The 27,654-nt window shown below is 45.5% G+C and overlaps 1 pseudogene; it reads left to right on the top strand.

The window, feature by feature from the left end:
* Positions 1-188: 188 nt before the first annotated feature.
* LOC123158351 (BTB/POZ and MATH domain-containing protein 1-like) lies at positions 189-19,667 on the top strand (annotated as a pseudogene).
* The last annotated feature ends 7,987 nt before the right edge of the window (positions 19,668-27,654 follow it).

Genomic DNA, 27,654 nt, shown 5'->3' with positions numbered 1-27,654 from the left:
CATCTCTTAGCCTTATCTTCAATAACTAGTCATTCCTAAAAATGTGGTGAGACAAATTATGCTATGAGATTATCTCTTGTCTTCTCTTAAATAAGAGATCATCTTTTTTCTTAGATTGACCACCTCATCATTTATCTTTAGGTGACACTCCTAAGATAGCACCATTGTACATGCCCTCGTAGCACGCTATGTACTCCGCTGATTCCATGACTGTTGGCAGACGACTCATCGGGAAGGTGAACGCAAAGATTGTTGGGTATTTTGCATTGATTGACCACTTCGGTGTTGTGTCTTCAACTTCCAACGCCCATGCATGCCGGCGTCTCCACCCGAGGAGTCACCACCTCGCTGGTTTTAATTGCCGCCCCTGCTGTACAAATTGCCCTGCTCCGCCATCAGTCCATCATCTTCTCACCCCCAACCTCCACTTCCTCTCCGTCTGCACCCCCTCTTCTCCAGCCTGCGCCATGGTTGCTAATACCTGCACAAACCTCACTGATACCGCGCGCTTCGAGCGACTGTTCAAGATCGACGGGTTCAGCTTGGTGTCCTCGACCCTAGGCAGCACTGAGCTCATCAAATCCAATGCTATCCACGTCGATGGGTACGAGTGGGAAATCCATTGCTTTCCACGTGCTTGGTACAGCAATTGGTACGTAGCACTTAAGCTTATGTTCCTGAGTGATGCCCCCCGCACAGGCGCTGTGACGGCGAGCCTAAGCTGCCTCCTGGTACATCCGAGGATGGTGGGCAATGCACCACACTCTGAAAAGAATTTGGCACATGTGTTCAGGCGCCACAAAGACTGCTCAAATACAGTCCTGCTCGTGCAAAGGGATTCTTTAATGCAGCCGGCTTGTCCCAGGGACGACTATCTGACCGTGCGGTGCACCAGCACGGTCCTCAAAGAACCACCGGCTGTGGCAACAACGGTGCCTGTCCCGACCGCCAATCTGCACAAGCACCTCAGTGAGCTCTTGTGTAGGGGGACGGGAGCCGACGTCACATTTAGTGTGGGCAGCGAGAAGTTTGCTGCTCACAACGCCATACTCGCTGCGAGGTCCCCTGTTCTAATGGCCGAGTTCTTTGGACAAACGAGGGAGGCAACCTCTCCATGTGTCGTGATCGAGGACATGGAGGTGGCAGCTTTCAAGGCCATGCTGTGTTTTGATTTTCGGTTTGAGCTTTTTTTCGCCCTAAGCCGAGATGGCCGAATTTCGGCCATTTTCAAAAATTTCGGCTGAAATTTGATCAAATTTTGACTTCAATTTGACTTAAATTTGACCAAAATTTGCCAAATATGAGCAATTTCGGTCTAAATATACTTTTCGCCTCAGGCCGAGATGGCCGAAATTCGGCCGAAATCCACTTTTTGCGGCCGAAAATCAAAACACAGGCCATGCATGCTACTCCCTCCGTTCGGAATTACTTGTCGTAAAAATGGATGTATCTAGATGTATTTTAGTTTTAGATACATCCATTTCTGAGACAAGTAATTCCGAACGGAGGGAGTACATTGTTAGTTCCCAGATCAAAACGTGAAGAAGTTAGCTTAGGAAAATAAGAACAGAACAATAGTTCGGTGCTGCCCAAGTTCGCAGCTTTTCAATCTCGTTTCCTTTGCTTTATATATGGCTCAATGAACCGACCTCACGTCCAACACGGCCTCCTAACTTGCCCAGCACGACGTGACCCAGACCACAAGTTGGTCTGGTTTAGGACTCTACTTAACTCCTAGAGATTGGAACGACTGAGGAATCACCTTATACTTTGGCTATCCTGTACAGACTTCGACGAACTCAATTTAGCCTAATATAGCATGTGCTGTAACTCACATTCACCCCCCTAAGCACAGATGCGACTGACGACTCCAATCTTCTCGCACATCTCCTGAAACTAAAGTCTTCCCGACGACTTTGTTAGTATATCTGCGAGTTGATCTTTAGTGCTGACATAATCCACCTCCACCTTGCCTTCTTCTACACATTCTCTGATGTAATGGTACCTTATATCAATGTGCTTGCTGCGATCATGATGAACGGGGTTTTTGCACAATGATATTGTGGATTTGTTATCAACTCTAAGCTTTACTTGTTCTTGCTGCTGGTTCGTCAAATCAGCAAGGAGTCTACTGAGCCACACTCCTTGACACGCCGCTGTCGCCGCTGCAATGTATTCGGCTTCACAAGATGAGAGGGCAACCACCTTTTGCTTCTGCGATAACCAAGTGATCAGATTTTCTCCCAGAAAGTATGCAACGCCCGATGTACTGTTTCGGTCATCTACATCCCCTGCCGAGTCACTATCGCTATAGCCCACTAGAAGTGCTTTGTCCTCCTTCCTTGTGTACTTGCAACCATACTTCAGAGTCCCTTTCACATATCTCAAAATCTGTTTCACAACAGTCAAATGCTCAGTGGTAGGGTTCTCCATGTACCTGCTTACTATGCCAACTGAGTATGCCAAATCTGGCCTAGTGTTCACAAGATATCGTAAACTTCTGACAATACTTCGATACTCGGTTGAATCAACAGTCGGCGACTTTCTCCTCTTGCTCAACTTGAGCCTCGCCTCCATAGGCGTTTGCGAAGGATTACAATCCTCCATGCCACAATTCTGCAAGATCTTTATGGCATATGCCTCCTGGCACAACGTGATCCCGTCTTTACTTTGACGCACCTCGATCCCGAGGTAATAGCTTAACAAGCTAAGATCACTCATTTTAAATAATTCCTTCATTTGCTTCTTGAACCTTCCAATTTCCCTTTCATCGGATCATGTGATCAAGAGATCATCTACATACACGCCAATAAGGAGACAGTCTGAACCGGTGCACCTCTCTTGTACATAACGTGCTCAAGCGGACACTTCACAAAACCGAGTGAAATCAAGGTGCTATCAAGTTTGCTATTCCATGCCCTAGGTGCTTGCCGCAAGCCATTCAAAGCTTTGTGCAATTTGAATACTTTATGCTCTTCCCCCTTCTTGATAAAACCAGTGGGCAGCTTCACGTACACTTCTTCCTCTAGTTCTCCATTCAGAAACGTAGACTTCACATCCATATGGTGTAAAAGCCAAGCTTCTTGGGCTGGTAGAGCAATCAACAACCGTTCTGATTCCATTCTTGCAACTGGAGCAAATACTTCTTCAAAATCTACACCCTGCTGCTGGACATATCCTTTGGCTACCAAACGAGCCTTATGCTTCACCACGGCACCTTGTGAGTCCTTTTTAACTTTGAAGACCCACTTGAGACCTATTGCTTGTGCCCAACAGGAAGATTAACAAGACTCCACATGTCATTATCCTGGATTGAACCAAGCTCGTCATCCATAGCTTTACGCCATGATTCTTCTTCGTTCGCCTCCTCGAACGTGGCTGGTTCTTCTGTGATGAGTAGACACTCCCTTCTGGCCTTTTTCATCCTCACAGGATTGATCTTTCGAAGCGCCACCTTCGGGTAGAGATCTAGGACTCGCTGAAGTTTCACCGGCGTTGGTGCTCTTCCCGGAGTCCGCTCAGGGGACCCAGCCACCGTGCTTTGTCCCACTGAACTTGGAGGGTCTTCATCTACTGTTGTGGACGTTGTTGGCTGTTGCGTGTCGACCGTGGCACTAGGTGCTGCACCACCAGTAGCCGACCCTGTGTCGCCGTCTTCAGTCCACCATGGATCGTCCACCCATGGTGAGGAGCAGCTCGGCGCCCCATAACTTGGCACTTTTGTCTGTGCTGATGGAGTAGCCGGCGCACCGTCACCTAGGTCGTTGTTGTCGACATCATGGCCATTTCCGTGACCGTCGTTGTCATGGCCATGGCCTGCATGGTCGATGTGATTATATGTCACAACAAAAATATCATCACCTTGTGCGGGGCGATCTGCTACTACTGCGTCGTCCCAATTCCATGCCTTTTCTTCATCAAATACTATGTCACGTGACACTTGCACCTTCTTCGTCACGGGGTTGTAGACTCGATATGCTTTGGACCCGGCCTCATAACCGAGTAGGATAGTTGGGGAGCTCCTGTCCGCCAACTTCCCAACATGCCCTCCCACGGTCTTCACATGTGCTATGCATCCGAACGTGCGGAGGTGATCGACTGTGGGTTTTCTGCCGCACCATGCTTCATACGGCGTTCTTTCGACAATACTCTTCGTCGGAGCTCTATTGAGTAAATACACTGCGGTAGTCACGGCTTCTCCCCAGAATTTTCCTGGCAAATTCTTGCTTTTCAGCATACTTCTTGCCATTGCAACTATGGTGTGATTCCTGCGCTCCACAACACCGTTCTGCTGTGGAGTATAGGGTGCCATCAAGTACCGCTTAATGCCATGTTTCTCACAGTATGCCTTGAACTTGTTAGAGTTAAATTCCCCACCACAATCTGTACGCAACGCTTTCAGCTTCTCTTCTGACTCCATTTCAGCGGCAGTCTTGATTTTCTTGAAAGCTTCCAAAGCCTCATCTTTGGTCTTCAGTAGTACTAGCCACATGTACCGACTGAAATCATCAACAATCAGCAAGAAATACTTCTTCCCTGCAGGAGTCGCTGGTGTGATTGGTCCACACAAGTCACCATGAACAAGCTCCAGTACCCTCGAAGCTCTAAACTTTGCCTCCCTCGGGAATGCGGCTCACTGCCGCTTGCCAACAAGGCAGCCATTGCACAGCTGATAAACATGATCTATGTTGGAAATATGCCCTAGAGGCAATAATAAATTAGTTATTATTACTATATTTCCTTGTTCATGATAATCGTTTATTATCCATGCTATAATTGTATTGATAGGAAACTCAGATACATGTGTGGATACATAGACAACACCATGTCCCTAGTAAGCCTCTAGTTGACTAGCTCGTTGATCAATAGATGGTTACGGTTTCCTGACCATGGACATTGGATGTCGTTGATAACGGGATCACATCATTAGGAGAATGATGTGATGGACAAGACCCAATCCTAAGCCTAGCACAAAGATCGTGTAGTTCGTATGCTAAAGATTTTCTAATGTCAAGTATCATTTCCTTAGACCATGAGATTGTGCAACTCCCGGATACTGTAGGAATGCTTTGGGTGAACCAAACGTCACAACGTAACTGGGTGGCTATAAAGGTGCACTACGGGTATCTCCGAAAGTGTCTGTTGGATTGGCACGAATCGAGACTGGGATTTGTCACTCCGTGTGACGAAGAGGTATCTTTGGGCCCACTCGGTAGGACATCATTATAATGTGCACAATGTGACCAAGGGGTTGATCACGGGATGATGTGTTACGGAACGCGTAAAGAGACTTGCTGGTAACGAGATTGAACAAGGTATCGACATACCGACGATCGAATCTCGGGCAAGTACAATACCGCTAGACAAAGGGAATTGTATACGGGATTGATTGAGTCCTTGACATCGTGGTTCATCCGATGAGATCATCGTGGAACATGTGGGAGCCAACATGGGTATCCAGATCCCGCTGTTGGTTATTGACCGGAGAACGTCTCGGTCATGTCTGCATGGTTCCCGAACCCATAGGGTCTACACACTTAAGGTTCGATGACGCCAGGGTTATAAAGGAAGTTTGTATGTGGTTACAGAATGTTGTTCGGAGTCCCGGATGAGATCCCGGACGTCATGAGGAGTTCCGAAATGGTCCGGAGGTAAAGATTTATATATGGGAAGTCATATTTTGGTCACCGGAAAAGTTTCGGGTTTTATCGGTAACGTACCGGGACCACCGAGAGGGTCCCGGGGGTCCACCAAGTGGGGCCACCATCCCCGGAGGGCAGCATGGGCCAAGTGTGGGAGGGGACCAACCCCAGGTGGGCTGGTGCGCCTCCCCACAAGGGCCCAAGGCGCCTAGGGTTTGGGGAGGGGGGCGCACCCACCTAACTTGGGGGGCAAGTTTCCCCTCTTCCCCCCTTGGCCGCCCCTCAGATGGGATCTTGGGCTGGCCGCCGCCCCTAGGGTGGAACCCTAGGTGGGGGTGCATCCCCCCCTCTCCCCCTATATATAGTGGAGGCAAAGGAGCAGCCCAAGGCATGAAGTTCTTCTCCTGTTGGCGCAGCCCTACCTCTCTTTCTCCTCATATCTCACGGTGCTTGGCGAAGCCCTGCTGGATGACCACGCTCCTCCCATTACCACCACGCCGTTGTGCTGCTGCTGGATGGAGTCTTCCTCAACCTCTCCCTCTCTCCTTGCTGGATCAAGGCATGGGAGACGTCACCGGGCTGTACGTGTGTTGAACGCGGAGGCCCTTCAACCCCGTTCTCTTGAACGCTTCTGCTTAGTGATCTACGAGGGTATGTAGATGCACTCTCCTTCCCTTCGTTCCTAGTCTCTCCATAGATAGATCTTGGTGACTCGTAGGAAATTTTTTGAATTTCTGCTACGTTCCCCAACAGTGGCATCATGATCTAGGTCTATGCGTAGTTTCTATGCACGAGTAGAACACAAGTTGTTGTGGGCGTTGATTTTGTTCAATATGCTTACCGTTACTAGTCCAATCTTGTTTCGACGGTATTGTGGGATGAAGCGGCCCGGACCGACCTTACATGTACACTTACGTGAGACAGGTTCCACCGACTGACATGCACTTGTTGCATAAGGTGGCTAGCGGGTGCCAGTCTCTCCCACTTTAGTCGGATCGGATTCGATGAAAAGGGTCCTTATGAAGGGTAAATAGCAATTGACATATCACGTTGTGGTTTTTGCGTAGGTAAGAAATGTTCTTGCTAGAAACCCATAGCAGCCACGTAAAACATGCAAAGAACAATTAGAGGACGTCTAACTTGTTTTTCCAGGGTATGCTATGTGATGTGATATGGCCAAAAGATTGTGATGAATAATATATGTGATGTATGAGATTGATCATGTTCTTGTAATAGGAATCACGACTTGCATGTCGATGAGTATGACAACCGGCAGGAGCCATAGGAGTTGTCTTAATTTATTGTATGACCTACGTGTCAATGAATAACGCCATGTAATTACTTTACTTTATTGCTAAACCGTTAGCCATAGTAGTAGAAGTAATAATTGGCGAGGCAACTTCATGGAGACACGATGATGGAGATCATGATGATGGAGATCATGGTGTCATGCCGGTGACGATGATGATCATGGAGCCCCAAAGATGGAGATCAAAAGGAGCAAAATGAAATTGGCCATATCATGTCACTTTTGATTGCACGTGATGTTTATCATGTTTATGCATCTTATTTGCTTAGAACAACGGTAGTAAATAAGATGATCCCTCATTAAAATTTCAAGAAAGTGTTCCCCCTAACTATGCACCGTTGCGAAAGTTCGTTGGTTCGAAGCACCACGTGATGATCGGGTGTGATAGATTCTAACGTTCACTAGGGGTGAGCATAAAAACCGACAAACCGAACACCGGACCGAAGCCGAAACTGAAAAAACCGAAAGTTCGGTTTTTGGTGTTCCTATAGAAAAAATCGGTTTTTCACTCTGCTAACCGAACTTGATTTCTTCGGTTCGGTATTATCACGGTTAACCGAACAAGAAACCGAACATACGCGAGGGCACGTGAACCTACAGCGAAAGGAAGCCTCGAGAGGTAGGTGGGCTCGCGACAAAAAGATTTCATGGGCTAAACCGAGGACCTATAGGCAAGGCCCAAGCTGACTAGCGTTGTGGGCTTGTTTTACACATGTGAGGCTGTAGTATACTTGCACGCACGTACGCACGTACTTACCAAAGCAGCGCCGGTGCTCCCGTGTTGTAGTTTAGTCCCACCTCGGCCAGGAACAAGCAAGGACGTGGTTAGCTAGGCTATATAAGAGCGCTGGTGGAGACTAGAGAGGAATCAAGGCAGCTGAATCTTATGCACATTCAGCAAATACGGTATAAACCGATTACCGAACCGAAAAACTCGGTTAACCGAATTTTCGGTTAGCTTGTTTTGGATGCTTTTTTCGGTTTTCATCTTTGCTAACCGATTTTATAAAAATACCGAATGGTAGAAACCGAACTTTCGGTTTATACCGAATGCCCAGGCCTAACGTTCACATACAACGGGTGTAAGCCAGATTTACACACGCAAAACACTTAGGTTGACTTGACGAGCCTAGCATGTACAGACATGGCCTCGGAATACAAGAGACCGAAAGGTCGAGCATGAGTCCTATGGTAGATACGATCAACATGAAGATGTTCACCAATGATGACTAGTCCGTCTCACATAATGATCGGACACGGCCTAGTTGACTCGGATCATGTAATCACTTAGATGACTTGAGGGATGTCTATCTGAGTGGGAGTTCATAAGATGAACTTAATTATCCTGAACATAGTCAAAAGATCTTTGCAAATTATGTTGTAAGCTTGCGCTTTAGTTCCACTGTTTAGATATGTTCCTAGAGAAAATTTAGTTGAAAGTTGATAGTAGCAATTATGCGGACTGGGTCCGTGAACTGAGGATTGTCCTCGTTGCTTCGTAGAAGGCTTATGTCCTTAATGCGCCGCTCGATGTGCTGGACCTCGAACGTAGTCTGTGGATGTTGCGAACATCTGACACACACATTTTGATAACTACGTGATAGTTCAGTTAAATGGTTTAGAGTAGAGGCACCAAATACGTTTTCGAAAGGTCACAGAACATATGAGATGTTTCGAGGGCTGAAATTGGAATTTCAGGCTCGTGCCCACGTCAAGAGGTATGAGACTTCTGACGATTTTCTAAGCCTACAAACTAAGGGAGAAAAGCTCAATTGTTGAGCTTGTGCTCAGATTGTTTGAGTACCACAATCACTTGAATTGAGTGGGAGTTAATCTTCCAGATGAGATAGTGGTGTTTTTCCAAAGTCATTGCCACCAAGCTGCTAGAGCTTCGTGATGAAATATAACATATCAGGGATAGATATGATGATCCTTGAAATATTCGTGATGTTTGACACCGCGAAAGTAGAAATCAAGAAGGAGCATCAATTGTTGATGGTTAGTGAAACCACTAGTTTCAAGAAGGGCAAGAGGGGATACTTCATGAAACGGCAAATCAGCTGCTGCTCTAGTGGAGAAACCCGAGGTTGAACCCAAACCCAAGACTAAGTGCTTCTGTAATGAGAGGAATGGACACTAAAGCAGAACCACCCTAGATACTTGATAGATAAGAAGGCAGGCAAGGTCGACGAAAGTATATTGGATATACATTATGTTAATGTGTACTTTACTAGTACTCCTAGTAGCACCAGGGTATTAGATACCAGTTCGGTTGCTAAGTGTTAGTAACTCGAAATAAAAGCTACGGAATAAACAGAGACTAGCTAAAGGTGAGCTGACGATATGTGTTGGAAGTGTTTCCAAGGTTGATATGATCAAGCATCGCACGCTCCCTATACCATCGAGATTGGTGTTAAACCTAAATAATTGTTATTTGGTGTTTGCGTTGAACATAGACATGATTGGATTATGTCTATCGCAATATGGTTATTCATTTAAGGATAATAATAGTTACACTGTTTATTTGAATAATACCTTCAATGGTCTTGCACCTAAAATGAATGGTTTATTGAATCTCAATCGTAGTGATACACATGTTCATGCCAAAAGATATAAGATAGTAATGATAGTACCACCTACTTGTGGCACTGCCATGTAAGTCATATTGGTATAAAGCGCATGAAGAAGCTTCATGTTGATGGATCTTTGGACTCACTCGTTTTTGAAAAGTTTGAGACATGCGAACCATGTCTATTGGTGTATATGCATGAAGAAACTCCATGCAAATGGACCGTTTGGACTCACTTGATTTTGAATCACTTGAGAGATGCAAATCATACCACATGGGCAAGATGACTGAAAGCCTCGTTTTCTGTAAAATGGAACAAGAAAGCAACTTGTTGGAAGTAATACATTTTGATGTGTGCAGTCCAATGAGTGCTGAGGCACGCAGTGGATATCGTTATGTTCTTACTTCATGGATGATTTGAGTAGATACTAAGTATATTTACTTGATGAAACACAAGTCTGAATTATTGAATGGTTCAAGTAATTTCAGAGTGAAGTTGAAGATCGTCGTGACAACAGGATAAAATGTCTATGATGTGATCATAGAGGTGAGTATCTGAGTTACGAGTTTTGGCACGTAATTAAGACATTGTGGAAATTCTTTCACAATTAATACCGCCTGGAACACCATAGTGTGATGGTGTGTCCAAACATCATAGTTGCATCCTATTGGATATGGTGCGTACCATGATGTCTCTTATCGAATTACTACTATCGTTCATGGGTTAGGCATTAGAGACAAACTGCACTCACTTTAATAGGGCACCACGTAAATCCGTTGAGACGACACCGTTTGAACTATGGTATGGAGAAACCTAAGTTGTCGTTTCTTAAAAGTTTGGGGCTGCGACGCTTATGTGAAAAAGTTTCAGGTTAATAAGCTCGAACCCAAAGCGGATAAAATGCATCTTCATAGGACACCCAAAATAGTTGGGTATACCTCCTAATTCAGATCTGAAAGCAATAGGGATTGTTTCTTGAATCGGGTCCTTTCTCGAGGAAAAGTTTGTCTCGGAAAGTTGAGTGGGAGCATGGTGGAGACTTGATGAGGTTATTGAACCGTCACTTCAACTAGTGTGTAGCAGGGCACAGGAAGTTGTTCCTGTGGCACCCACACCAATTGAAGTAGAAGCTTATGATAGTGATCATGAAGTTTCGGATCAAGTCACTACCGTACCTCGTAGGGTGACAAGAATGCGTACTACTTCAGAGTGGTACAGTAATCCTGTCTTGAAGGTTATGTTGCTAGACAACAATGAACCTATGAGCTATGGAGAAGCGATGGTGGGCCCCTATTCCGACAAATGGTTAGAAGCCATGAAATCCGAGATAGGATCCATGTATCAGAACAAAGCATGGACTTTGGTGGACTTGCCCGATGATCGGCAAGCCATTGAGATAAATGGATCTTTAAGAAGAAAACGGACGTGGACGGTAATGTCACCGTCTATGAAGCTCGACTTGTGGCAAAGAGTTTTTCACAAGTTCAAGGAGTTGACTACGATGAGACTTTCTCATACGTAGCGATGCTTAAGTCCGTCGGAATCATGTTAGTATTAGCTGCATTTATGAAATCTGGCACATGGATGTCAAAACGAGTTTCCTTACCAGTGTTCATAAGGAAAGGTTGTATGTGATACAATCAGAAAGGTTTTGTCGATCCTAAGGATGCTAAAAGGTATGCTAGCTCCAGCGATCCTTCCATGGACTAGAGCAAGCATCTCGGAGTCAGAATATGCGCTTTGATGGAATGATCAAAGATTTTGGGTTTGTACAAAGTTTATGAGAAACTTGTATCTCCAAAGAAGTGAGTGGGAGCACTATAGAATTTCTGATGAGTATATATTGTTGACATATTGTTGATCAGAAATGGTGTAGAATTTCTGGAAAGCATATAGGGTTGATTGAAAAGTGTTTTTCAATAGAAAACCTGGATTAAGTTGCTTGAACATTGAGCATCAAGATCTATGAGGATAGATAAAAAAAGCTTAATGATACTTTCAAATGAGCACATACCTTGACATGATCTTGAAGGTGTTCAAGATGGCTCAGTCAAAGAAGGAGTTCTTGCCTGAGTTGTAAGGTATGAAGTTAAGACTTAAAGCTCGACCATGGCAGAAGAGAGAGAAAGGACGAAGGTCGTCCCCTATGCTTTAGACGTAGGCTCTACAGTATGCTATGCTGAGTACCGCACCTGATGTGTGCCTTGCCACATGTCTAGCAAGGGGGTACAAGAGTGATCCAGGAATGTATCATTGGACAGCGGTCAAAATTGTCCTTGGAGTAATAAGGACATGTTTCTCGATTATGGAGGTGATAAAGAGTTCGGCGTAACGGGTTACGTCGATGCAAGCTTTAACACCTATCCGAATGACTCTGAGTAGCAAAACGGATACGTATAGTGGAGCAACCATTTGGAATAGCTCCAAGTGGAGCGTGGAAGCAGCATTTACAATATGACCTAGAGATTTGCGAAGTACATACGGATGTTGCAGACCCGTTGACTAAAACCTCTCTCACAAGCAAAACATGATCAAACCTCGGAACTCATTGAGTCTTAATCACATGATGATGCGAACTAGTTTAGTGACACTGGTAAACTCTTTGGATGTTGGTCACATGGTGATGTGACCTGTGAGTGTTAATCACATGGCGATGTGAACTAGATTATTGACTCTAGTGCAAGTGGGAGACTGTTGGAAATATGCCCTAGAGGCAATAATAAATTAGTTATTATTACTATATTTCCTTGTTCATGATAATCTTTTATTATCCATGCTATAATTGTATTGATAGGAAACTCAGATACATGTGTGGATACATAGACAACACCATGTCCCTAGTAAGCCTCTAGTTGACTAGCTCGTTGATCAATAGATGGTTACGGTTTCCTGACCATGGACATTGGATGTCGTTGATAACGGGATCACATCATTAGGAGAATGATGTGATGGACAAGACTCAATCCTAAGCCTAGCACAAAGATCGTGTAGTTCGTATGCTAAAGCTTTTCTAATGTCAAGTATCATTTCCTTAGACCATGAGATTGTGCAACTCCCGGATACCATAGGAATGCTTTGGGTGTACCAAACGTCACAACATAACTGGGTGGCTATAAAGGTGCACTACGGGTATCTCCAAAAGTGTCTGTCGGGTTGGCACGAATCGAGACTGGGATTTGTAACTCCGTGTGATGGAGAGGTATCTCTGGGCCCACTCGGTAGGACATCATCATAATGTGCACAATATGACCAAGGGGTTGATCACGGGATGATGTGTTACAGAACGAGTAAAGAGACTTGCCGGTAACGAGATTGAACAAGGTATCGGCATACCGACGATCAAATCTCGGGCAAGTACAATACCGCTAGACAAAGGGAATTGTATACGGGATTGATTGAGTCCTTGACATCGTGGTTCATCCGATGAGATCATCGTGGAACATGTGGGAGCCAACATGGGTATCCAGATCCCACTGTTGGTTATTGACCGGAGAACTTCTCGGTCATGTCTGCATGGTTGCCGAACCCGTAGGGTCTACACACTTAAGGTTCGATGACACCAGGGTTATAAAGGAACTTTGTATGTGGTTACCGAATGTTGTTCGGAGTCCCGGATGAGATCCCGGACGTCACGAGGAGTTTCGGAATGGTCCGGAGGTAAAGATTTATATATGGGAAGTCATGTTTTGGTCACCGGAAAAGTTTCAGGTTTTATCGGTAACGTACCGGGACCACCGGGAGGGTCCCGGGGGTCCACCAAGTGGGGCCACCATCCCCGGAGGGCAGCATGGGCCAAGTGTGGGAGGGGACCAGCCCCAGGTGGGCTGGTGCGCCCCCCACAAGGGCCCAAGGCGCCTAGGGTTTGGGGAGGGGGGGCGCACCCACCTAACTTGGGGGGCAAGTTTCCCCTCTTCCCCCCTTGGCCGCCCCTCAGATGGGATCTTAGGCTGGCCGCCGCCCCTAGGGTGGAACCCTAGGTGGGGGCGCAGCCCCCCTTCTCCCCCTATATATAGTGGAGGCAAAGGAGCAGCCCAACACACGAAGTTCTTCTCCTGTTGGCGCAGCCCTACCTCTCTTTCTCCTCATATCTCGCGGTGCTTGGCGAAGCCCTGCTGGATGACCACGCTCCTCCACCACCACCACGCCGTTGTGCTGCTGCTGGATGGAGTCTTCCTCAACCTCTCCCTCTCTCCTTGCTGGATCAAGGCATGGGAGACGTCATCGGGCTGTACGTGTGTTGAACGCGGAGGTGCCGTCCGTTCGGCACTAGGATCTCCGGTGATTTGGATCACGACGAGTACGACTCCTTCAACCCCGTTCTCTTGAACGCTTCCGCTTAGTGATCTACAAGGGTATGTAGATGCACTCTCCTTCCCTTCGTTGCTAGTCTCTCCATAGATAGATCTTGGTGACTCGTAGGAATTTTTTTGAATTTCTGCTACGTTCCCCAACAATCTATACATGGCAGCCCTCGTACCATATTCTTCTGTCCGAGCTGCCGTAGGGCATGGAAATTAAGATGCCCATAGCGTGAGTGCCACCTCCAAGCTTCTTCATCAAAGTTTGGCAATAGACACATCGGATCAGCGCGGTCTAGGTTCAAAACATACAACTTGTTCCTCGACCGCTTCACACGCATCATCAGTTTTCTCTCGCGATCATACCCCCATAGGTATCCATCCTCGAGCACAATTTTACACCCACGCTCCTCAAGCTGTCCTAGACTGATAATGTTTGTCTTTAGACGCGGGATGTAATACACATCTGTAAGCACCTTGTGCTCACCACTCTGACTTGAAGATGACAATCCCTTTACCTTTGATTGTGACCGTCGTGCCATCGCCAAACCTGACTTTTCCGTTGTCTGCTGCACTCAACTCAGAGAACTGTGCACTGTCCACTGTCCCCTGTCATATGCTTGCTAGCGCATGTGTCCAAGTACCAAACATTGCCGTCCCTCTCCTCTTCTTCCTCATGGAGGTATACTTTTTTCTCCACAAGTGTGACGGTCTCGACTTCCTCTGGCTGCATGTCATCCTCCGTGTACTCGCATATCTCACATAACAGGAGGTTCACTGGATCGTCATCCTTGTCGCCTTTCTTGGCAACATACGCCCGCTCCTTTACGGGTTTCCTGCACTCCGACTTGGAGTGCCCCATCAGGCCACAATTGTGGCACTTTATCTTGCGCTTGTCAAATTTCTTTTTCTTTGGAGCACCGTCCGCACCGGTGCCCTTCTTGTTCTGATCTCGTGGTGCCCAGTCCTGCTTCGAGCCGCTGTCGGATGCCTCGCTACCGCCCTTCTTTTCCCTTAAGCTTAGTGCTTGCCACTGTGCCAGGGTGAGCATTACTTGCTCATCATGCTTCGCATCTCCTTGGCTGTAACGCATACGTTCATCGTGCGCCTTGTAGCGCCCGACTAGATCATCGATACTAGCATCGCCAAATCGACGCACTGCTCAATTGCAGTCACGATCTCCATATACCGAGGAGGCGCAGCGCGCAAGAATCTCCAGACAACAGATGTTTCCGTCAGATTTTCGCCAAGGGCACGAATTCCGTTCACAAGTGCGACCACCCGTGACGCGAACGCATCTACGGTTTCATCCTCAGTCATCACCGGTGTCTCGTAATTCCTCAACATAGTTTGCAGGTTGGCCTGCTTCACACGAGCATGCCCCTCGTACAGAACCTTCAGGGCGTCCCATGCTTCTTTGGCTGTTTCCTTTGAGATCAGATGCTGCAAGACATCCATTGGCATCACAGAGTAAATTGCCGATGCTGCCTGTCTATCCTTGCGATGTTCTGCTCCATCTTTCTTGAAAGCATCACCGCCGGGATCGACGGCGTCCCACAGCTCATTGGCTCGGAGGGTGCACTCCATCAGGACCTGCCAGACCCTGAAATTCTCACGATCGAATCGTGGGTACTGCGACCCGGGCACTGCAAGTAATTTAGCGGCGTCAGTCGCTTCTGCTGGGCTCTTCGTCTTGTCCGCCATCGCTGATGCAAGCTGCTTCTGGACGAGTTCCTCCTGTCCTAGGCGTGTTCTTTTCGCCCTGGATGAGTTCCTCCCGTCCTGGACAAGTACCTTCCGCCCCAGACTGCACGATCCTCCTCGATAGTTCCTTCCGCCGAGAAGATACGTACACGCTGGCTGCCTGCACGCCGAAGCTCTGATTACCAATTGTTAGTTCCTAGATCAAAACGTGAAGAAGCTAGCTTAGGAAAATAAGAACAGGACAATAGTTTTGGTGCTGCCCAAATTTGCAGCTTTTCAATCTCGTTTCCTTTGCTTTATATATGGCTCAATGAACCGACCTCACGTCCAACACGGCCTCCTAACTTGCCCAACACGACGTGACCGAGACCACAAGTCGGTCTGATTTAGGACTCTACTTAACTCCTAGAGATTGGAACGACTAAGGAATCACCTTATACTTTAGCTATCCTGTACAGACTTACAGTGGCGGAGCCAGCGTAATGGCGTTGGGTTCAATTGAACCCAACGATTTTTCCTGGCTGAGTATATGTACACGTATACGTACTTGCATGAACCCAGTGAAAAATAGGGCTTGAACCCATCAAACTTAGAATGCAACGCAAGAAGCCCAAAAGCCCGTAAAGTGAACTCCATCCGTGCCAGCCTGCCAGGCAAGTTCGTGGCTTCGTGACCCTTCTAGGTATTCCTATTCTCCTGTAGACATGTACGCGTACACAGGCAGCCGCCAGCAGCACGATCTTTCGCCGTTCGCTTCGTCGACTCTCTCCGAATCTCCTCAATGAGCCGGCGACGAGCGCCGCCGACAAGGGTAGGTCTGGGCGGCAACCTTGCCTCCTAATATAAACCAAAAATTCAAGGTACCGAGTCGCATCGTCAGACCTCCTCTCAGTTAAACATGGTGTAGTTTTCTAATTGTTATTCCACGTATTTTGATTGATCTAGGCTATAAGATAGTATTTTTCAGATGTAAACTGATCACTAGATTGAGGTCATCCATTAGAGGTAGGCAAAGTGCACCAAATACGACTCCAAGTAGTCTTCTGAAGCATTCTATACAAAGAGGATTAATTAAGACAAGTTGCCTTATGAGATTTATAGGGGGAAAAATTGGAGTACACGAGAAATTCTAAGGAACAAGATGAGATACCGCTTAATTTGGATTATTCACAAAGAGAAATTTGAGATACTAAACTTAGATTTAGTCCAAACTAATGATGCGGACAAATAAGATATTACTTTTTCTCTGGGCTATCAACTTCTAAAGCTAGTACTAATACTGTTTGTTGTCACAACATCTGTGGATGGATGCTTTTCAGCTACGAATGTTGTGAAGAAAAAATTGCACAATAAAATCGATGATTGGCTCATCAGTGATTGTTTCATTTGCTATGCGGAGAAAGATATGTTTTCTGACACTAGTAATGATCTTGTGTTTGATCCTTTCAAGTAGACGAAAATCAAAAGCGGACACTCTAAAATTTTAGTGACTTTACAACTTCTTTCGCTTGATGATACTTGTTTTTAAACTTCTCAAACTAACTTATCATTTTTTAATGTTTTTAGGAAGATGAGAAGCTACAACTGGAGCTGCAAACTATTTTTGGTATTACTCTATTTATAATATGTAAGGAACTCAATTTATAATTTCATCCGACAGGTATGTCTTGCACTCTTCAGCTTTCAATGTGACACAATTTGTGATAAGTAAGAGCATGTTATTTTTTAGTGCTATACTCTTGCTTAACTTGTGTAAAATTAGACTTTACACTAATTATAGCATACCAAATCTTTGTAATGAGTTAATGAGTGAACCCAATGACAAAAAATTCTGGCTCCGCCCCTGGACTTGGACGAACTCATTCTAATCTATATCTATATCTATACCTATTATTAAAGGGAATAGATATTCTTGATTTGGTTCCGCTTTGTTTCGTCCCATTTTGAGTACTTTTACGTGCATAACTTTTTTAGTTTTGCTTTATTTTTTAGATAGATATACACGATGTGGTACTAATTCATGGAAACACACCGTGTGCATCGAACGATGGTGCATATATGTAGCTGCATTGTTGGGCCTCAGATTCTCCCCATCGCACCTGCCCGCTGCCCTGCCGGACTCCCTGGGCCACATCGATGGCTCATGGGCCTGTTCGTAGGTGCATAAAAAATAGCTGGCTAACAGAAACAAACGCTACTTTTTTTCCATCCCTTCGTCTTAATCTTTTCCTGTATGCACGTCTTCCCTTAAGAAGCGGACTCTGTGTCCAACTCTGCATCGTTGCCTCTTCTAATTCCTCCCATAAATATCCATTGATTCCTGGAGGAAACCATGCAGGTGCTGGCCGGCCCAGACCCGGAGATCCGGCTGGCACGACCCTTGCGGCGGGCTATGCTAACCACACGCGGGGACCTAGGCCGTCTCCCTCGCGTGACCCGCTCGCCAAACTCGCGGCTCCCGCTCGCAAAGGTCGTTGCTCCTGCTAGCCGGCAACTGTCCGCTCGCCAACCTCGCAAGGCCGCAGCTTCCTGAAACAAAGGTCCCCACTCGCGTCTCCATGGCTTTGTGTTGCAGACAGGACTAGATAACCCTTGCTGACATAGATGTGATCTATATTAAGAATGTGGCAGTGGCACAAGTAGTGCAAAGCATCGTCCAATCTCTAAAGCTTTTCGTCCTGTGACCAATAAGTTAGCATGACATGCAATAGGTAACGACGGATGTCAGTTTAGCTTCCAAACTCTCTGATCCTACGTGAATGATTATGCTGAAATAACAACACAAAGCATTGTTGAATTGTAACAGAATTCATATATTATAAAAAGAGATATTTTACGGTACATCATACTACCTAATATAACGAGTAGTATTAAACTAATCCGACGGGCTTGGTAATTCCCAATTAGGGGCAAATTTGTCCTTTACTACTTTCAACTGTAACGATTCAAATGATTAACTGAAATATTATTCATCTGCACGTGGTCGTCCCCAACCTTGAGCACCCCGACGCGGCCGCCAATAATCGCAGTCGACCCAGCCTGCAGGTCGCCGCCGGCCACCCCCCGTGTCTGTGCTAGCTTAATGGTGGATGCGTACGCGCGGGGGACACTGGAGCGTAGTGTGTGTGATGGATTAGTATACAATTTTGTATGCAGCAGCCAGCACACACCAATCTGCATGAGCCTTCGGCGACATAGGCTAGTCCACTCCAACCTGCAGCCCTGCTGACTGACACCGCCATGGAGGACGGTGCGCGCTGGGGGGATTGCAGTTGCAGGCAGCGTCAAGATGATGAGACTTCGTGTGATGGAGAAAGGCCGTCGAGGGTCCGAGTAGACGGCCGCCGAGCGGCGTGGTGGGCGGCTCCGCCGATTTGCTGGGTCCGCCACCTCAGCCGTATTAATATACTACCCAAAATGCCCCTACCGTCTTAATATACTACCCAAACCGAGCTGTAGTATTGGTAAATCTGGAGCATTCGTCCACTTAAATGGATGGCTAATATATCTTAGATGTACTGTAAAAGGTCTCTAATGTTGCTGCAAACATACACTAATCTGTTAGCAGCTCTCAAGTTATGACACTAGCCTCCCCGAGATCCTCCTTATCAATTGCAATCTCTGCCTGCCCAGGTTAAGACCCCCCTCTTCCTTACCAACAACCCTCCTTGATGGTGGCTTCCCATAAAAGCATTGACCCTACAACGGAGCCGGTTATGCATCTCATCATTTTCTCCCATTGCAACGCACGGGCAATTTTCCTAGTTCAGCCTAATATAGCATGTGCTGAACTCACATACATTTCATCTACACAGACACCGTTCTTGAAGTTGAGGGCGAGCAGGAGGCCGTGATGGCGCAGCATTTGCTAGCAGCTGCTGACAGGTACGGGCTGGACAGGCTGAAAGTCATCTGCGTGGGCAAGCTCTCCCGTGGCATCTCCATCGACACGGTGGCGACGACTCTGGCATTGGCTGAGCAGCACAACTGCTCGCACCTCAAGACTAAGTGCATCGAGTTCATCATTAGCACTCCTGCGATCCTTGACGCTGTGGTGGCGACGGAGGGTTATAAGCATCTGGAGGCAAGTTGTCCTTCTGCGCTTACCAGCATTGTTCTCTCTATGCGTGGGAGAAGGAACTGAAGCATCACTAATTATGCCCGTTCAGTCTTAGAGTTTTAGTGCTTCATATTCAGTAGAACTTAATATTATGCCTATTTTTCGCCTAATGGTGGCATTTATCTTACTTCGGCTAATGGAGTATGCTTTGATCAAGTAGTGTGTGCAAGCAGTTTCCCTTAAAGCTGATGGAATTAATTCCGCGCTGAATGGTTTCAGATGTGGAAAATCATCTATTTTATTGTATAAACGCATAACTTTCTTTCTGGCTGTTTTGTGATCGCTGTGCTATGCTCTCTTATGTGCGTGAAAGCAGTTTCCCTTAAAGCTGATAGAATTAATTCCGCGCTGAATGGTTTCAGACGTGGAAAATCATCTATTTTATTGTATAAACACATAACTTTCTTTCTGGCTTGTTTGTGATCGCTGTACTGTAGTCTCTTATCTAGTGCTGTAGTATTTCCTGTTATTTTGCTCTAGAACTACCTCATATCATTGTAAACGCATAGCTCACTACTGGAAAAACTGTCGTTGCCAATGTAAATTAATGGGTACCCGGCATACAAAAAGTAAGTCGAGTGTGGTAAAAAAAAAATACTTTGTCAATCATTCAGTACTCGGTATTGTGGTATCTTTTGCAGTACCTAGTAAAAACACTTGGCATACAATAATATGAACTGGAAGCAAAGAAACTCGGGTTTAAAGGGTAGTCCCACTAGTAGAAAAAAGAGTATTAGAAGCGAGCCTGTAAGCGGTTTATCCATACAAAGCCACCTGTAATAATTCAGTGAAGGTGGTTATTTCTGGTGTCGAGGCGGTTGAAAATTTGGAACCGCCTGCAGTAATACACATTTGAAAATTCAAAACCGCCTGCAGCAAGGAAATACTCGAGGCTGTTTCGTAGTTAGAACCGCCTGCCGACTTCCAACACCTATGTACTCAACTCCGCCCAGTGGTGAATGCACTTCTAGGCTGTGGGTTCAGCCGGCCCCATAGATTTATGGCAAAGTCTTCAGATACATATCATACATATACATATCATATGTTTAACACTCTGGCACCACCACTAACCTCGCCCTCTTTGCTCGACCCATAGCCTTACCACCACAGGAATAGGCATGTGGCCATGGTGTAGCGTACGACCCACAACGCAGTCCCCATGGTGTGTCGTCGCTCCTAGCTGTCTTGCGTTGCCATGAGGCATCACCGCGCCTTGTGCCTCGACCTCTATGAAAAAATAAACCAAGGTTAGGGTGTCTCGAACGCATCCCCCTTTTTTCCCTTTAAAAACGAGGCTGTGAGGGGCTTACGGTGGGAAGCGGAGGGGCGGGGGTGGGGGTGGGGGACCCATTGGGAAGAGAGGGGTTTGTGGTGGGCGGAGGATGCAGGGAGAAACAAACCCCATTGGGAAGCAGGGGAGTATGTCCAACCGGCGCTTCAGTTTTATGTTTAATCGGCACTTCAATTTCCCCCTCTCACATAACCCGCGCTTCATTTTAATCTTTTTTCTATCATTTTCTGCTTCTCGAATATTCTTCACTATTTATTTCTCTCTATCTTCCTTGTTGATACTTGATCGAAGTTCCTAAGAGCGTCTCAAGGTATAATTCCTTGATATTTGACCACTTCTATCATCGTGCATTCCCTTTATTTTATAAGCAGGGATCAATTTCGCCCAGTGAATTTTGACGCTTTTTTTAATTTGAAGTAAACATGTCCATCAAATCTCTATGATTCACATCCCAGAAGCATTGGTCCCAGCAAGACCCATGGTGACACTAAAAATGATAAGGTCATTTTGTTCATCTTCTGTGCTAGTTTGTACTATATAGGGCCTTTTTTATTCAGCAGAACAGTAGAGGAAAATCATAGTACTAGGTCCTAATATGATGACACTATTCATCCATTTGATTCAAAGGAATAGAACATAGGAAAATTGGATGGTTTTTTTTTGCTTTCTATTGAGTTTTTCTGTCTCGATATAAAAGTGAACGACTTTGAATTAACCATTTCTTAAAGTCAAAGTCCATGTATCCTTCAGCCAAATGCAGCACCACTATGTTCGCATATTTATGAATTTTATTCTTAAGATCCATACATTAGTTCAATTATTATTTGTTGCCCATGTCAATCGGAGAAAACTTCCTAGAGGGATAACTGATAATGGACCATCTCAATGCATGCGCCGTGAGAATGTTGACAGTGAGGTAAATTTATCTTTTGGTCTCCTACTTGTGATTGCATGCTGTACTGAATGTGTGTTGAGTTTTATTTGATGCTCTTAGTTTATTGTAATAGCTTCTATTAGCATTTACAAAAACTGATGCTCATAGATAAATAGTAAATGGCACAAAACACATGCTCTGAATGCGTTTGGTTGAAGGTGTGGTATGAATAGGTTGGGATCGTCCAATTATCATGGGATTGCATTGGACCATTCAATTCATGTGTTTGGCTGAATATAAGAGATGAGCTAATTATTTAGGATGGGACCACCGGTCATGCTCACATGGTCATGCATGCAAAGGGTGGCCATTTGATTCGACCGATTTTGTTGGGTGGAACGGTTCAGCATCTTTGAGGCATATTCTCTTTTTTTGACTCGAACCATTCAAGTGCTATATAATCAAACATGTCTATTTTTTGGACGATCCCAACCCATTCGTGTCCACCCTTGCAACCAAACGCACCCGATTCGGTAATTGCCTAAAACTGATAATGTAATTGTTGTGCTGATGTGGCATCTTATATACTTGCATAGTTGATTCCCACTACTTCTATTATCTGAACATGGAGAGAGTCGCGAAGAAACGTTTACCCAGCATGAAGTGTGCTTTGCGGCAGGAGTATTTTTCATTCAGTACAACTAGCAAAAATGCCCGTGCGTTGCAACGGGAGAAAAGAAATGTCGCATGTCCTGCTACTGTGATGTCTCAAGACCCCTCTTCTATCTCACACACATACATGCATATGGATCTTCCTTCTATTTTGACATGACACCCGAATCCACGTCGGCCGTTCACCACCTGATCACCATGTATCCGAACATGGTCGATACAAAGGCGATGAGTTCATCCACGACACTGCCCGAGCCACACCCGCGCAAGGGAATGTTCATATAAAACATAGAAAAAACTAATCTCATCGAGCTAGAAGTGAGGACCACCCACGGCAATCTTAAAATAAACGTTTGAAATTCAAATTTTGTTCAGGTTTCAAAATTTTGTTTGAATTTTCGATATGTATTCATGATTTTTAAAACTTATTAAAATATTTTAAGGAAAATCGTCAACACTTGTTTCCAAGAATTTTTGAAAATATTAAGAAAAATAAACAGACCTGTCGCTAAACTACTTTAACCCGGGCGCTGCAATTTGAGTACAGTCAGCAGCTAGCTCACGTGGTTGGCGTCACTGCTACTTAGAGCATCTCCAGCCGCGTCCCCAACAGGCCCTCCCCAGGCGATATTTCCGCCCCGACACCCAAAAATCGGCCCAGTCGCGTCCCCCAAGAGCCTGTTTTTCGCCGCCTTGGGCCGAAATTGTTGCCGGCGTACCCAGGCCGAACCCGGCACGCTGGGGGCGCTCGGGGGTGCCGGGGCGAGCGATTTTGGCGCGAACGCACTGCGGGCCGGCCGAGTCAGCGACACTCACCTCGTCATCCTCACAACGCATCGGTTTCCCGCGGGGAATCAATGACAAGGCTGCCGCCGGTCAGCCTTCCATTGAAATTGTACAACTAAAAGAAACAAAAAAGAAGAAAATAAAATGGAAACAGGAAAAATAAAAAAAGAATAAGAAAGAGGAAAAAAAAGACACAGAAAAAAAAGAACAAGAAACAGAAAAAAGGAAAAGAAACCGGTTTAGGATTCTTCTGGAAGGATCCCAAAACCGAGAAAACCGGCTAGGAATCTTCGGGAACGTTCCCAAAACCGGAACTGCCATAGATGTAGATGGGTCGGCCCAATCAAGCGCGCCCTTGTACGTCTGGTCGACACTTTGACGCAGAGAGCGTCAAATAGGTTTTTCCGAATAGTACCAGCTCGTAGGCCATTGTCAAGTTTTTCTCTTCAACTATGTTTATTAACCATCATCATTTCTTCTGCAGGACAACCAACAACTTGGTGGCCAGGTCAGCAAGATGCAGGCATGGAAACATGCCCATAGGGGTTAGAAGAAGGGACATGAGTATTGCAGCAACAGTGCCAAGAAGAAGATGGATTGTAAGGTGTACATGGAGAGTTGATGTCCTGCAAGAACATAGGGTGTTGTATCACTTCATAGTAAATAGAGTGTCGAACTCACAAGGAGTGAAAAGAAAGGCAGTACTAACCTTGCAATTGCGTCGTCACGGACGCTGTTTTGTACACACTCAAACTGGAGTTTGAAAGTAGTCCATTTAGGTTGTTGCTAGGAGGACGAATAAAAAGGCGGTTTACTAAAGTACAAACGAAAAGATAAATGACGAAAAATTAAAGGGAAATAAACTAAGTGGAACGATATTTGAGTAGTAAACATTCTCAAGGGATCCAGAGTCATCACAACAAGTACGATCCTGACAACACATGTGAAAATATAGCTTTATGTTCGTATCATTAATCCACTCAATATGGTTACGCGTGGGCGGAGCCAAATAAAGATACATGCAAATCCGCGACAATCATGTATCACACGTGCCATCACCGTGTGTCCCCACTCTGGTTACCACAACAGTGATTAAGAGTTTTCCTGAACACAAAATAAAGCTTTATGGTTGTCCGTTACTCTCTATTAAGATGATCCGGGAAGAAGGGAAATAAGCATTGTCACTCCTGACCTCCGCAATGGCCTTTCACGCCAATAGTAATTCCCTCAAGTCCACAAGGGGCTAGTGTTCAATGAGTGCTCTTCACAACATCATGAGGAAATCAAAGCAACGCATATAAGGCTAGTCATAGTCGGGAGTATCATATACTAATATCATGCATATGATACTAGTGTATGATACTACCTTCATAGTGCATAGTATCATAAAGTAGTATCATAGGTGGTCATATTTATTGCCATGGATGACACAAAGTAGCATAGCATTTAACATGATACGGTATCTACCTATGTTACTCTAAGCCCCTCTCTCTTTTTTAATTGTGTGCCACATAAGCATATTTACTAGTCCCAAGTGCATGTTACAGTTATGTTACCCCCACTATGGCCAGCCTAAAGAGAATGATCATATGCTTATTAAACATCAAGTGCCAATCATGCAAGGGTTCATCCAAATCCTTAAGAACTAGTAAAACTACTCAAACGTATGGAGAATAACATAAAGGGGAGATCCGTGTTACAAGTCGGCTTGAATCCGATGGAGGCGAGGAACATAGCGGTGGTGATGACGGTGGCGGCGCCTCCTATTCCTTGTCTTGTCTCAGCTCTTATCTCTATGGAGGTGGTCTTGGAGCAGCAATAGAGATGGAGATGGATGTGTGCGCGACGGATCACCGATGACGGCATCGACTAGGGTTGAAGGTGTATATATAAGGACTCTTCCAAAGCCTCCTCCGTAGATGTAGCTTTTGTCATTTGATCCAGGATCTTTAGATGAGAGAAATCCTCTCTCAAACACTTCCTTATAAGCCAAGAATCACGTAGGAACAAACAGGGACAAAAATTGGTGAAGAATCCTATCTATTCTGGCAACTTTCAGGCATGTATGGCAGTGGTACGAGCAATGGTACGACCAAGTGCAATCGTACCATGTGTCGTGGAACACTTTGGACTCCTCTGGTATATTGGTCATCATTTCTTCATACGAACTTTGATTTCGGCGTACTTGGGCTCGATGGGATCATATGAATGAAACCGTTGCACCTATTGTATTAGATCTTGATTTGGAGAACTATGGAAAAATGACATTTCTGTCATTCCAAATGGCTAAGTCTGGTGCCAGAAGTTCTCCGTATTGAACCCATCTTTGACCTTTTCATCGTGCTTGGTCCTATGTTGGTCCAAAACACCTATAGACATGACAGAACAAAGGAAACTAACTAAGACTGAATACAGTTACAACCTATGCAATGCTCATAGTGCAAAGAGCGAAAATCGAAAATCATGCATAATGATATATCTTTCGTTCAATGAGACATGATATAAGGAGACAATATGCTACAAATGACCCCTAGAATGCGTTAAATATATTGCCATCAAGATCCACGAGGCCACAAGAGATCATGTGCAGGAGCACGTTGATCCAGTACTGGTCGTGGAGGCAGGAAGAGGGAATAAGATTGGCCGCACTACCTTTTTGTCGGATCAATCTCGGCATCCTCGCATCCAAATCTTTCTGATCTCCAGGCGTAGAAGACAAGCTCAAGTGCTTCTATACGAAGTCACCCGACGACTACTGTATCTGCGATTGAATAGCTCCAGGTATGTTCCTTTGATTCACCCTCCCATGTCTTTACATTCTTACATTGCAACCTTCATTCTATATTGTGATGACATATTATAGGCCCTGTTGTAGGATGAAAAGAGGCAAAGGCAGGGCACCGATGTCGCAAGGGAGGAATGTGAGACATCATGGGCGGTAGAGCTGCGGCAAGAAAGGGCTGCATGAGAAATTACAAGCACAACTTGAGGTTACTTCTTTCACATTACAACCAAAAACAATACCGATAATATTCTTTGCTGCAATGCTAAGTAAAATAACCACGGAAACTTACTGAACATGTGGTGTGTTTTTTGGCCATCCTCCTTCTCCTCCACAACAGTAGAGGCCATGTCTACAAGGTTGATCTTATGCACTCATGCCTAGTGCCAGCGAAGAACTTCTTATGTTGTTTACAAACATCTCTTATATGACTTGTATGATGCTTGTGAACTTCTCATATATGACTTATATGAGGCTAAACCAATTGTATGGACTTGAGATGGAGATCACCGAGTGGGACAAACCCACTTGCGAGATATTGTCATTTGTTATTCTGAAGTACGATGTATATGTTATGTCCTGGACCTGATGTCCGCGCATGTTCTCGGGATGAGGATTGAATCACCTAGGGTCTATCAAACGATACTTTGTAATTGGGTAGTCATAAGGTAGCTTCCAGGTGAGCCATGAGACATGCTGTGAGGCATGGCTGACCAAGTTGAGATTTGCCCCTCCTATTGGAAACACGTTTCTGGGCCCTCTCGAGTGATCATATTTAGAAAGCATGGCCGTGTGACTTGGCTTAAGAGTTAGCCCAGTTCAACAATATGTATCATGGTTTCGAGAAGAGATGCCACAGGGGTGACAAGTACTCACCTTGCGCTCGACAACATCTATCATGAGGCAAAAGGAATGTTCCATATAACACATTGTCGAGGTTCGTCGAATGACTTTATGCACACATGTGAGTTGACATGTTCTGCTAGGAGCCGCTAACAACTATCGAATCAGATCATGTCTATGTGTATGTGAACTTATAGGGTCACATTTAAGGGGCTACAACCAATTCAGATTGGATCCGAGTGCAAATTGGACGTAGACTCCTAGTGGGTCTCAAGTGTTGAGCCCACCATGGAGGTCTATATAAAGGGGAGCGGGGTGCACCTTTGAGGGTTGATCATTTTTCTCCCACCACGACTGTCGTCGCCACTTCGCACACCCATATATCGTGTGATGGACCTAGTGGTAAAACCTGATCACATGATATATACCCAGCAGTATGATCTTGATTGCGGGGTAGGAAAATTTATTTGGCGCTAGAGTAGCATACCGCGTGCCATAACACAATACCCTTGTGTTAATTGAGTTTTGAGTTTTTCGTTGTTGCTCAATTGCTTTGCTGCAAGGTCTTTGGCCTGCATATAATAGTAAACTCAAAATTCAGGGGAAAAAAAGATGAGATTACCTATGGTGGCAGACTCGCAATTAACCAGAGATGCAATGCTCGATTTCTTGTTGCCCATACTGCCATCGGACCGCTGCTAGTTGGGATGCTGCTCCTAGCTGGCTGCTGGACCTCTCGCGGTCTGCTCAATGCTCATACTGT

Source organism: Triticum aestivum, chromosome 7B (assembly GCF_018294505.1).
Source record: "Triticum aestivum cultivar Chinese Spring chromosome 7B, IWGSC CS RefSeq v2.1, whole genome shotgun sequence".
Taxonomy (NCBI): Eukaryota; Viridiplantae; Streptophyta; class Magnoliopsida; order Poales; family Poaceae; genus Triticum; species Triticum aestivum.
Note: the sequence above shows the minus strand (reverse complement) of the source record. Positions and strands in the feature narration are given on the sequence as shown.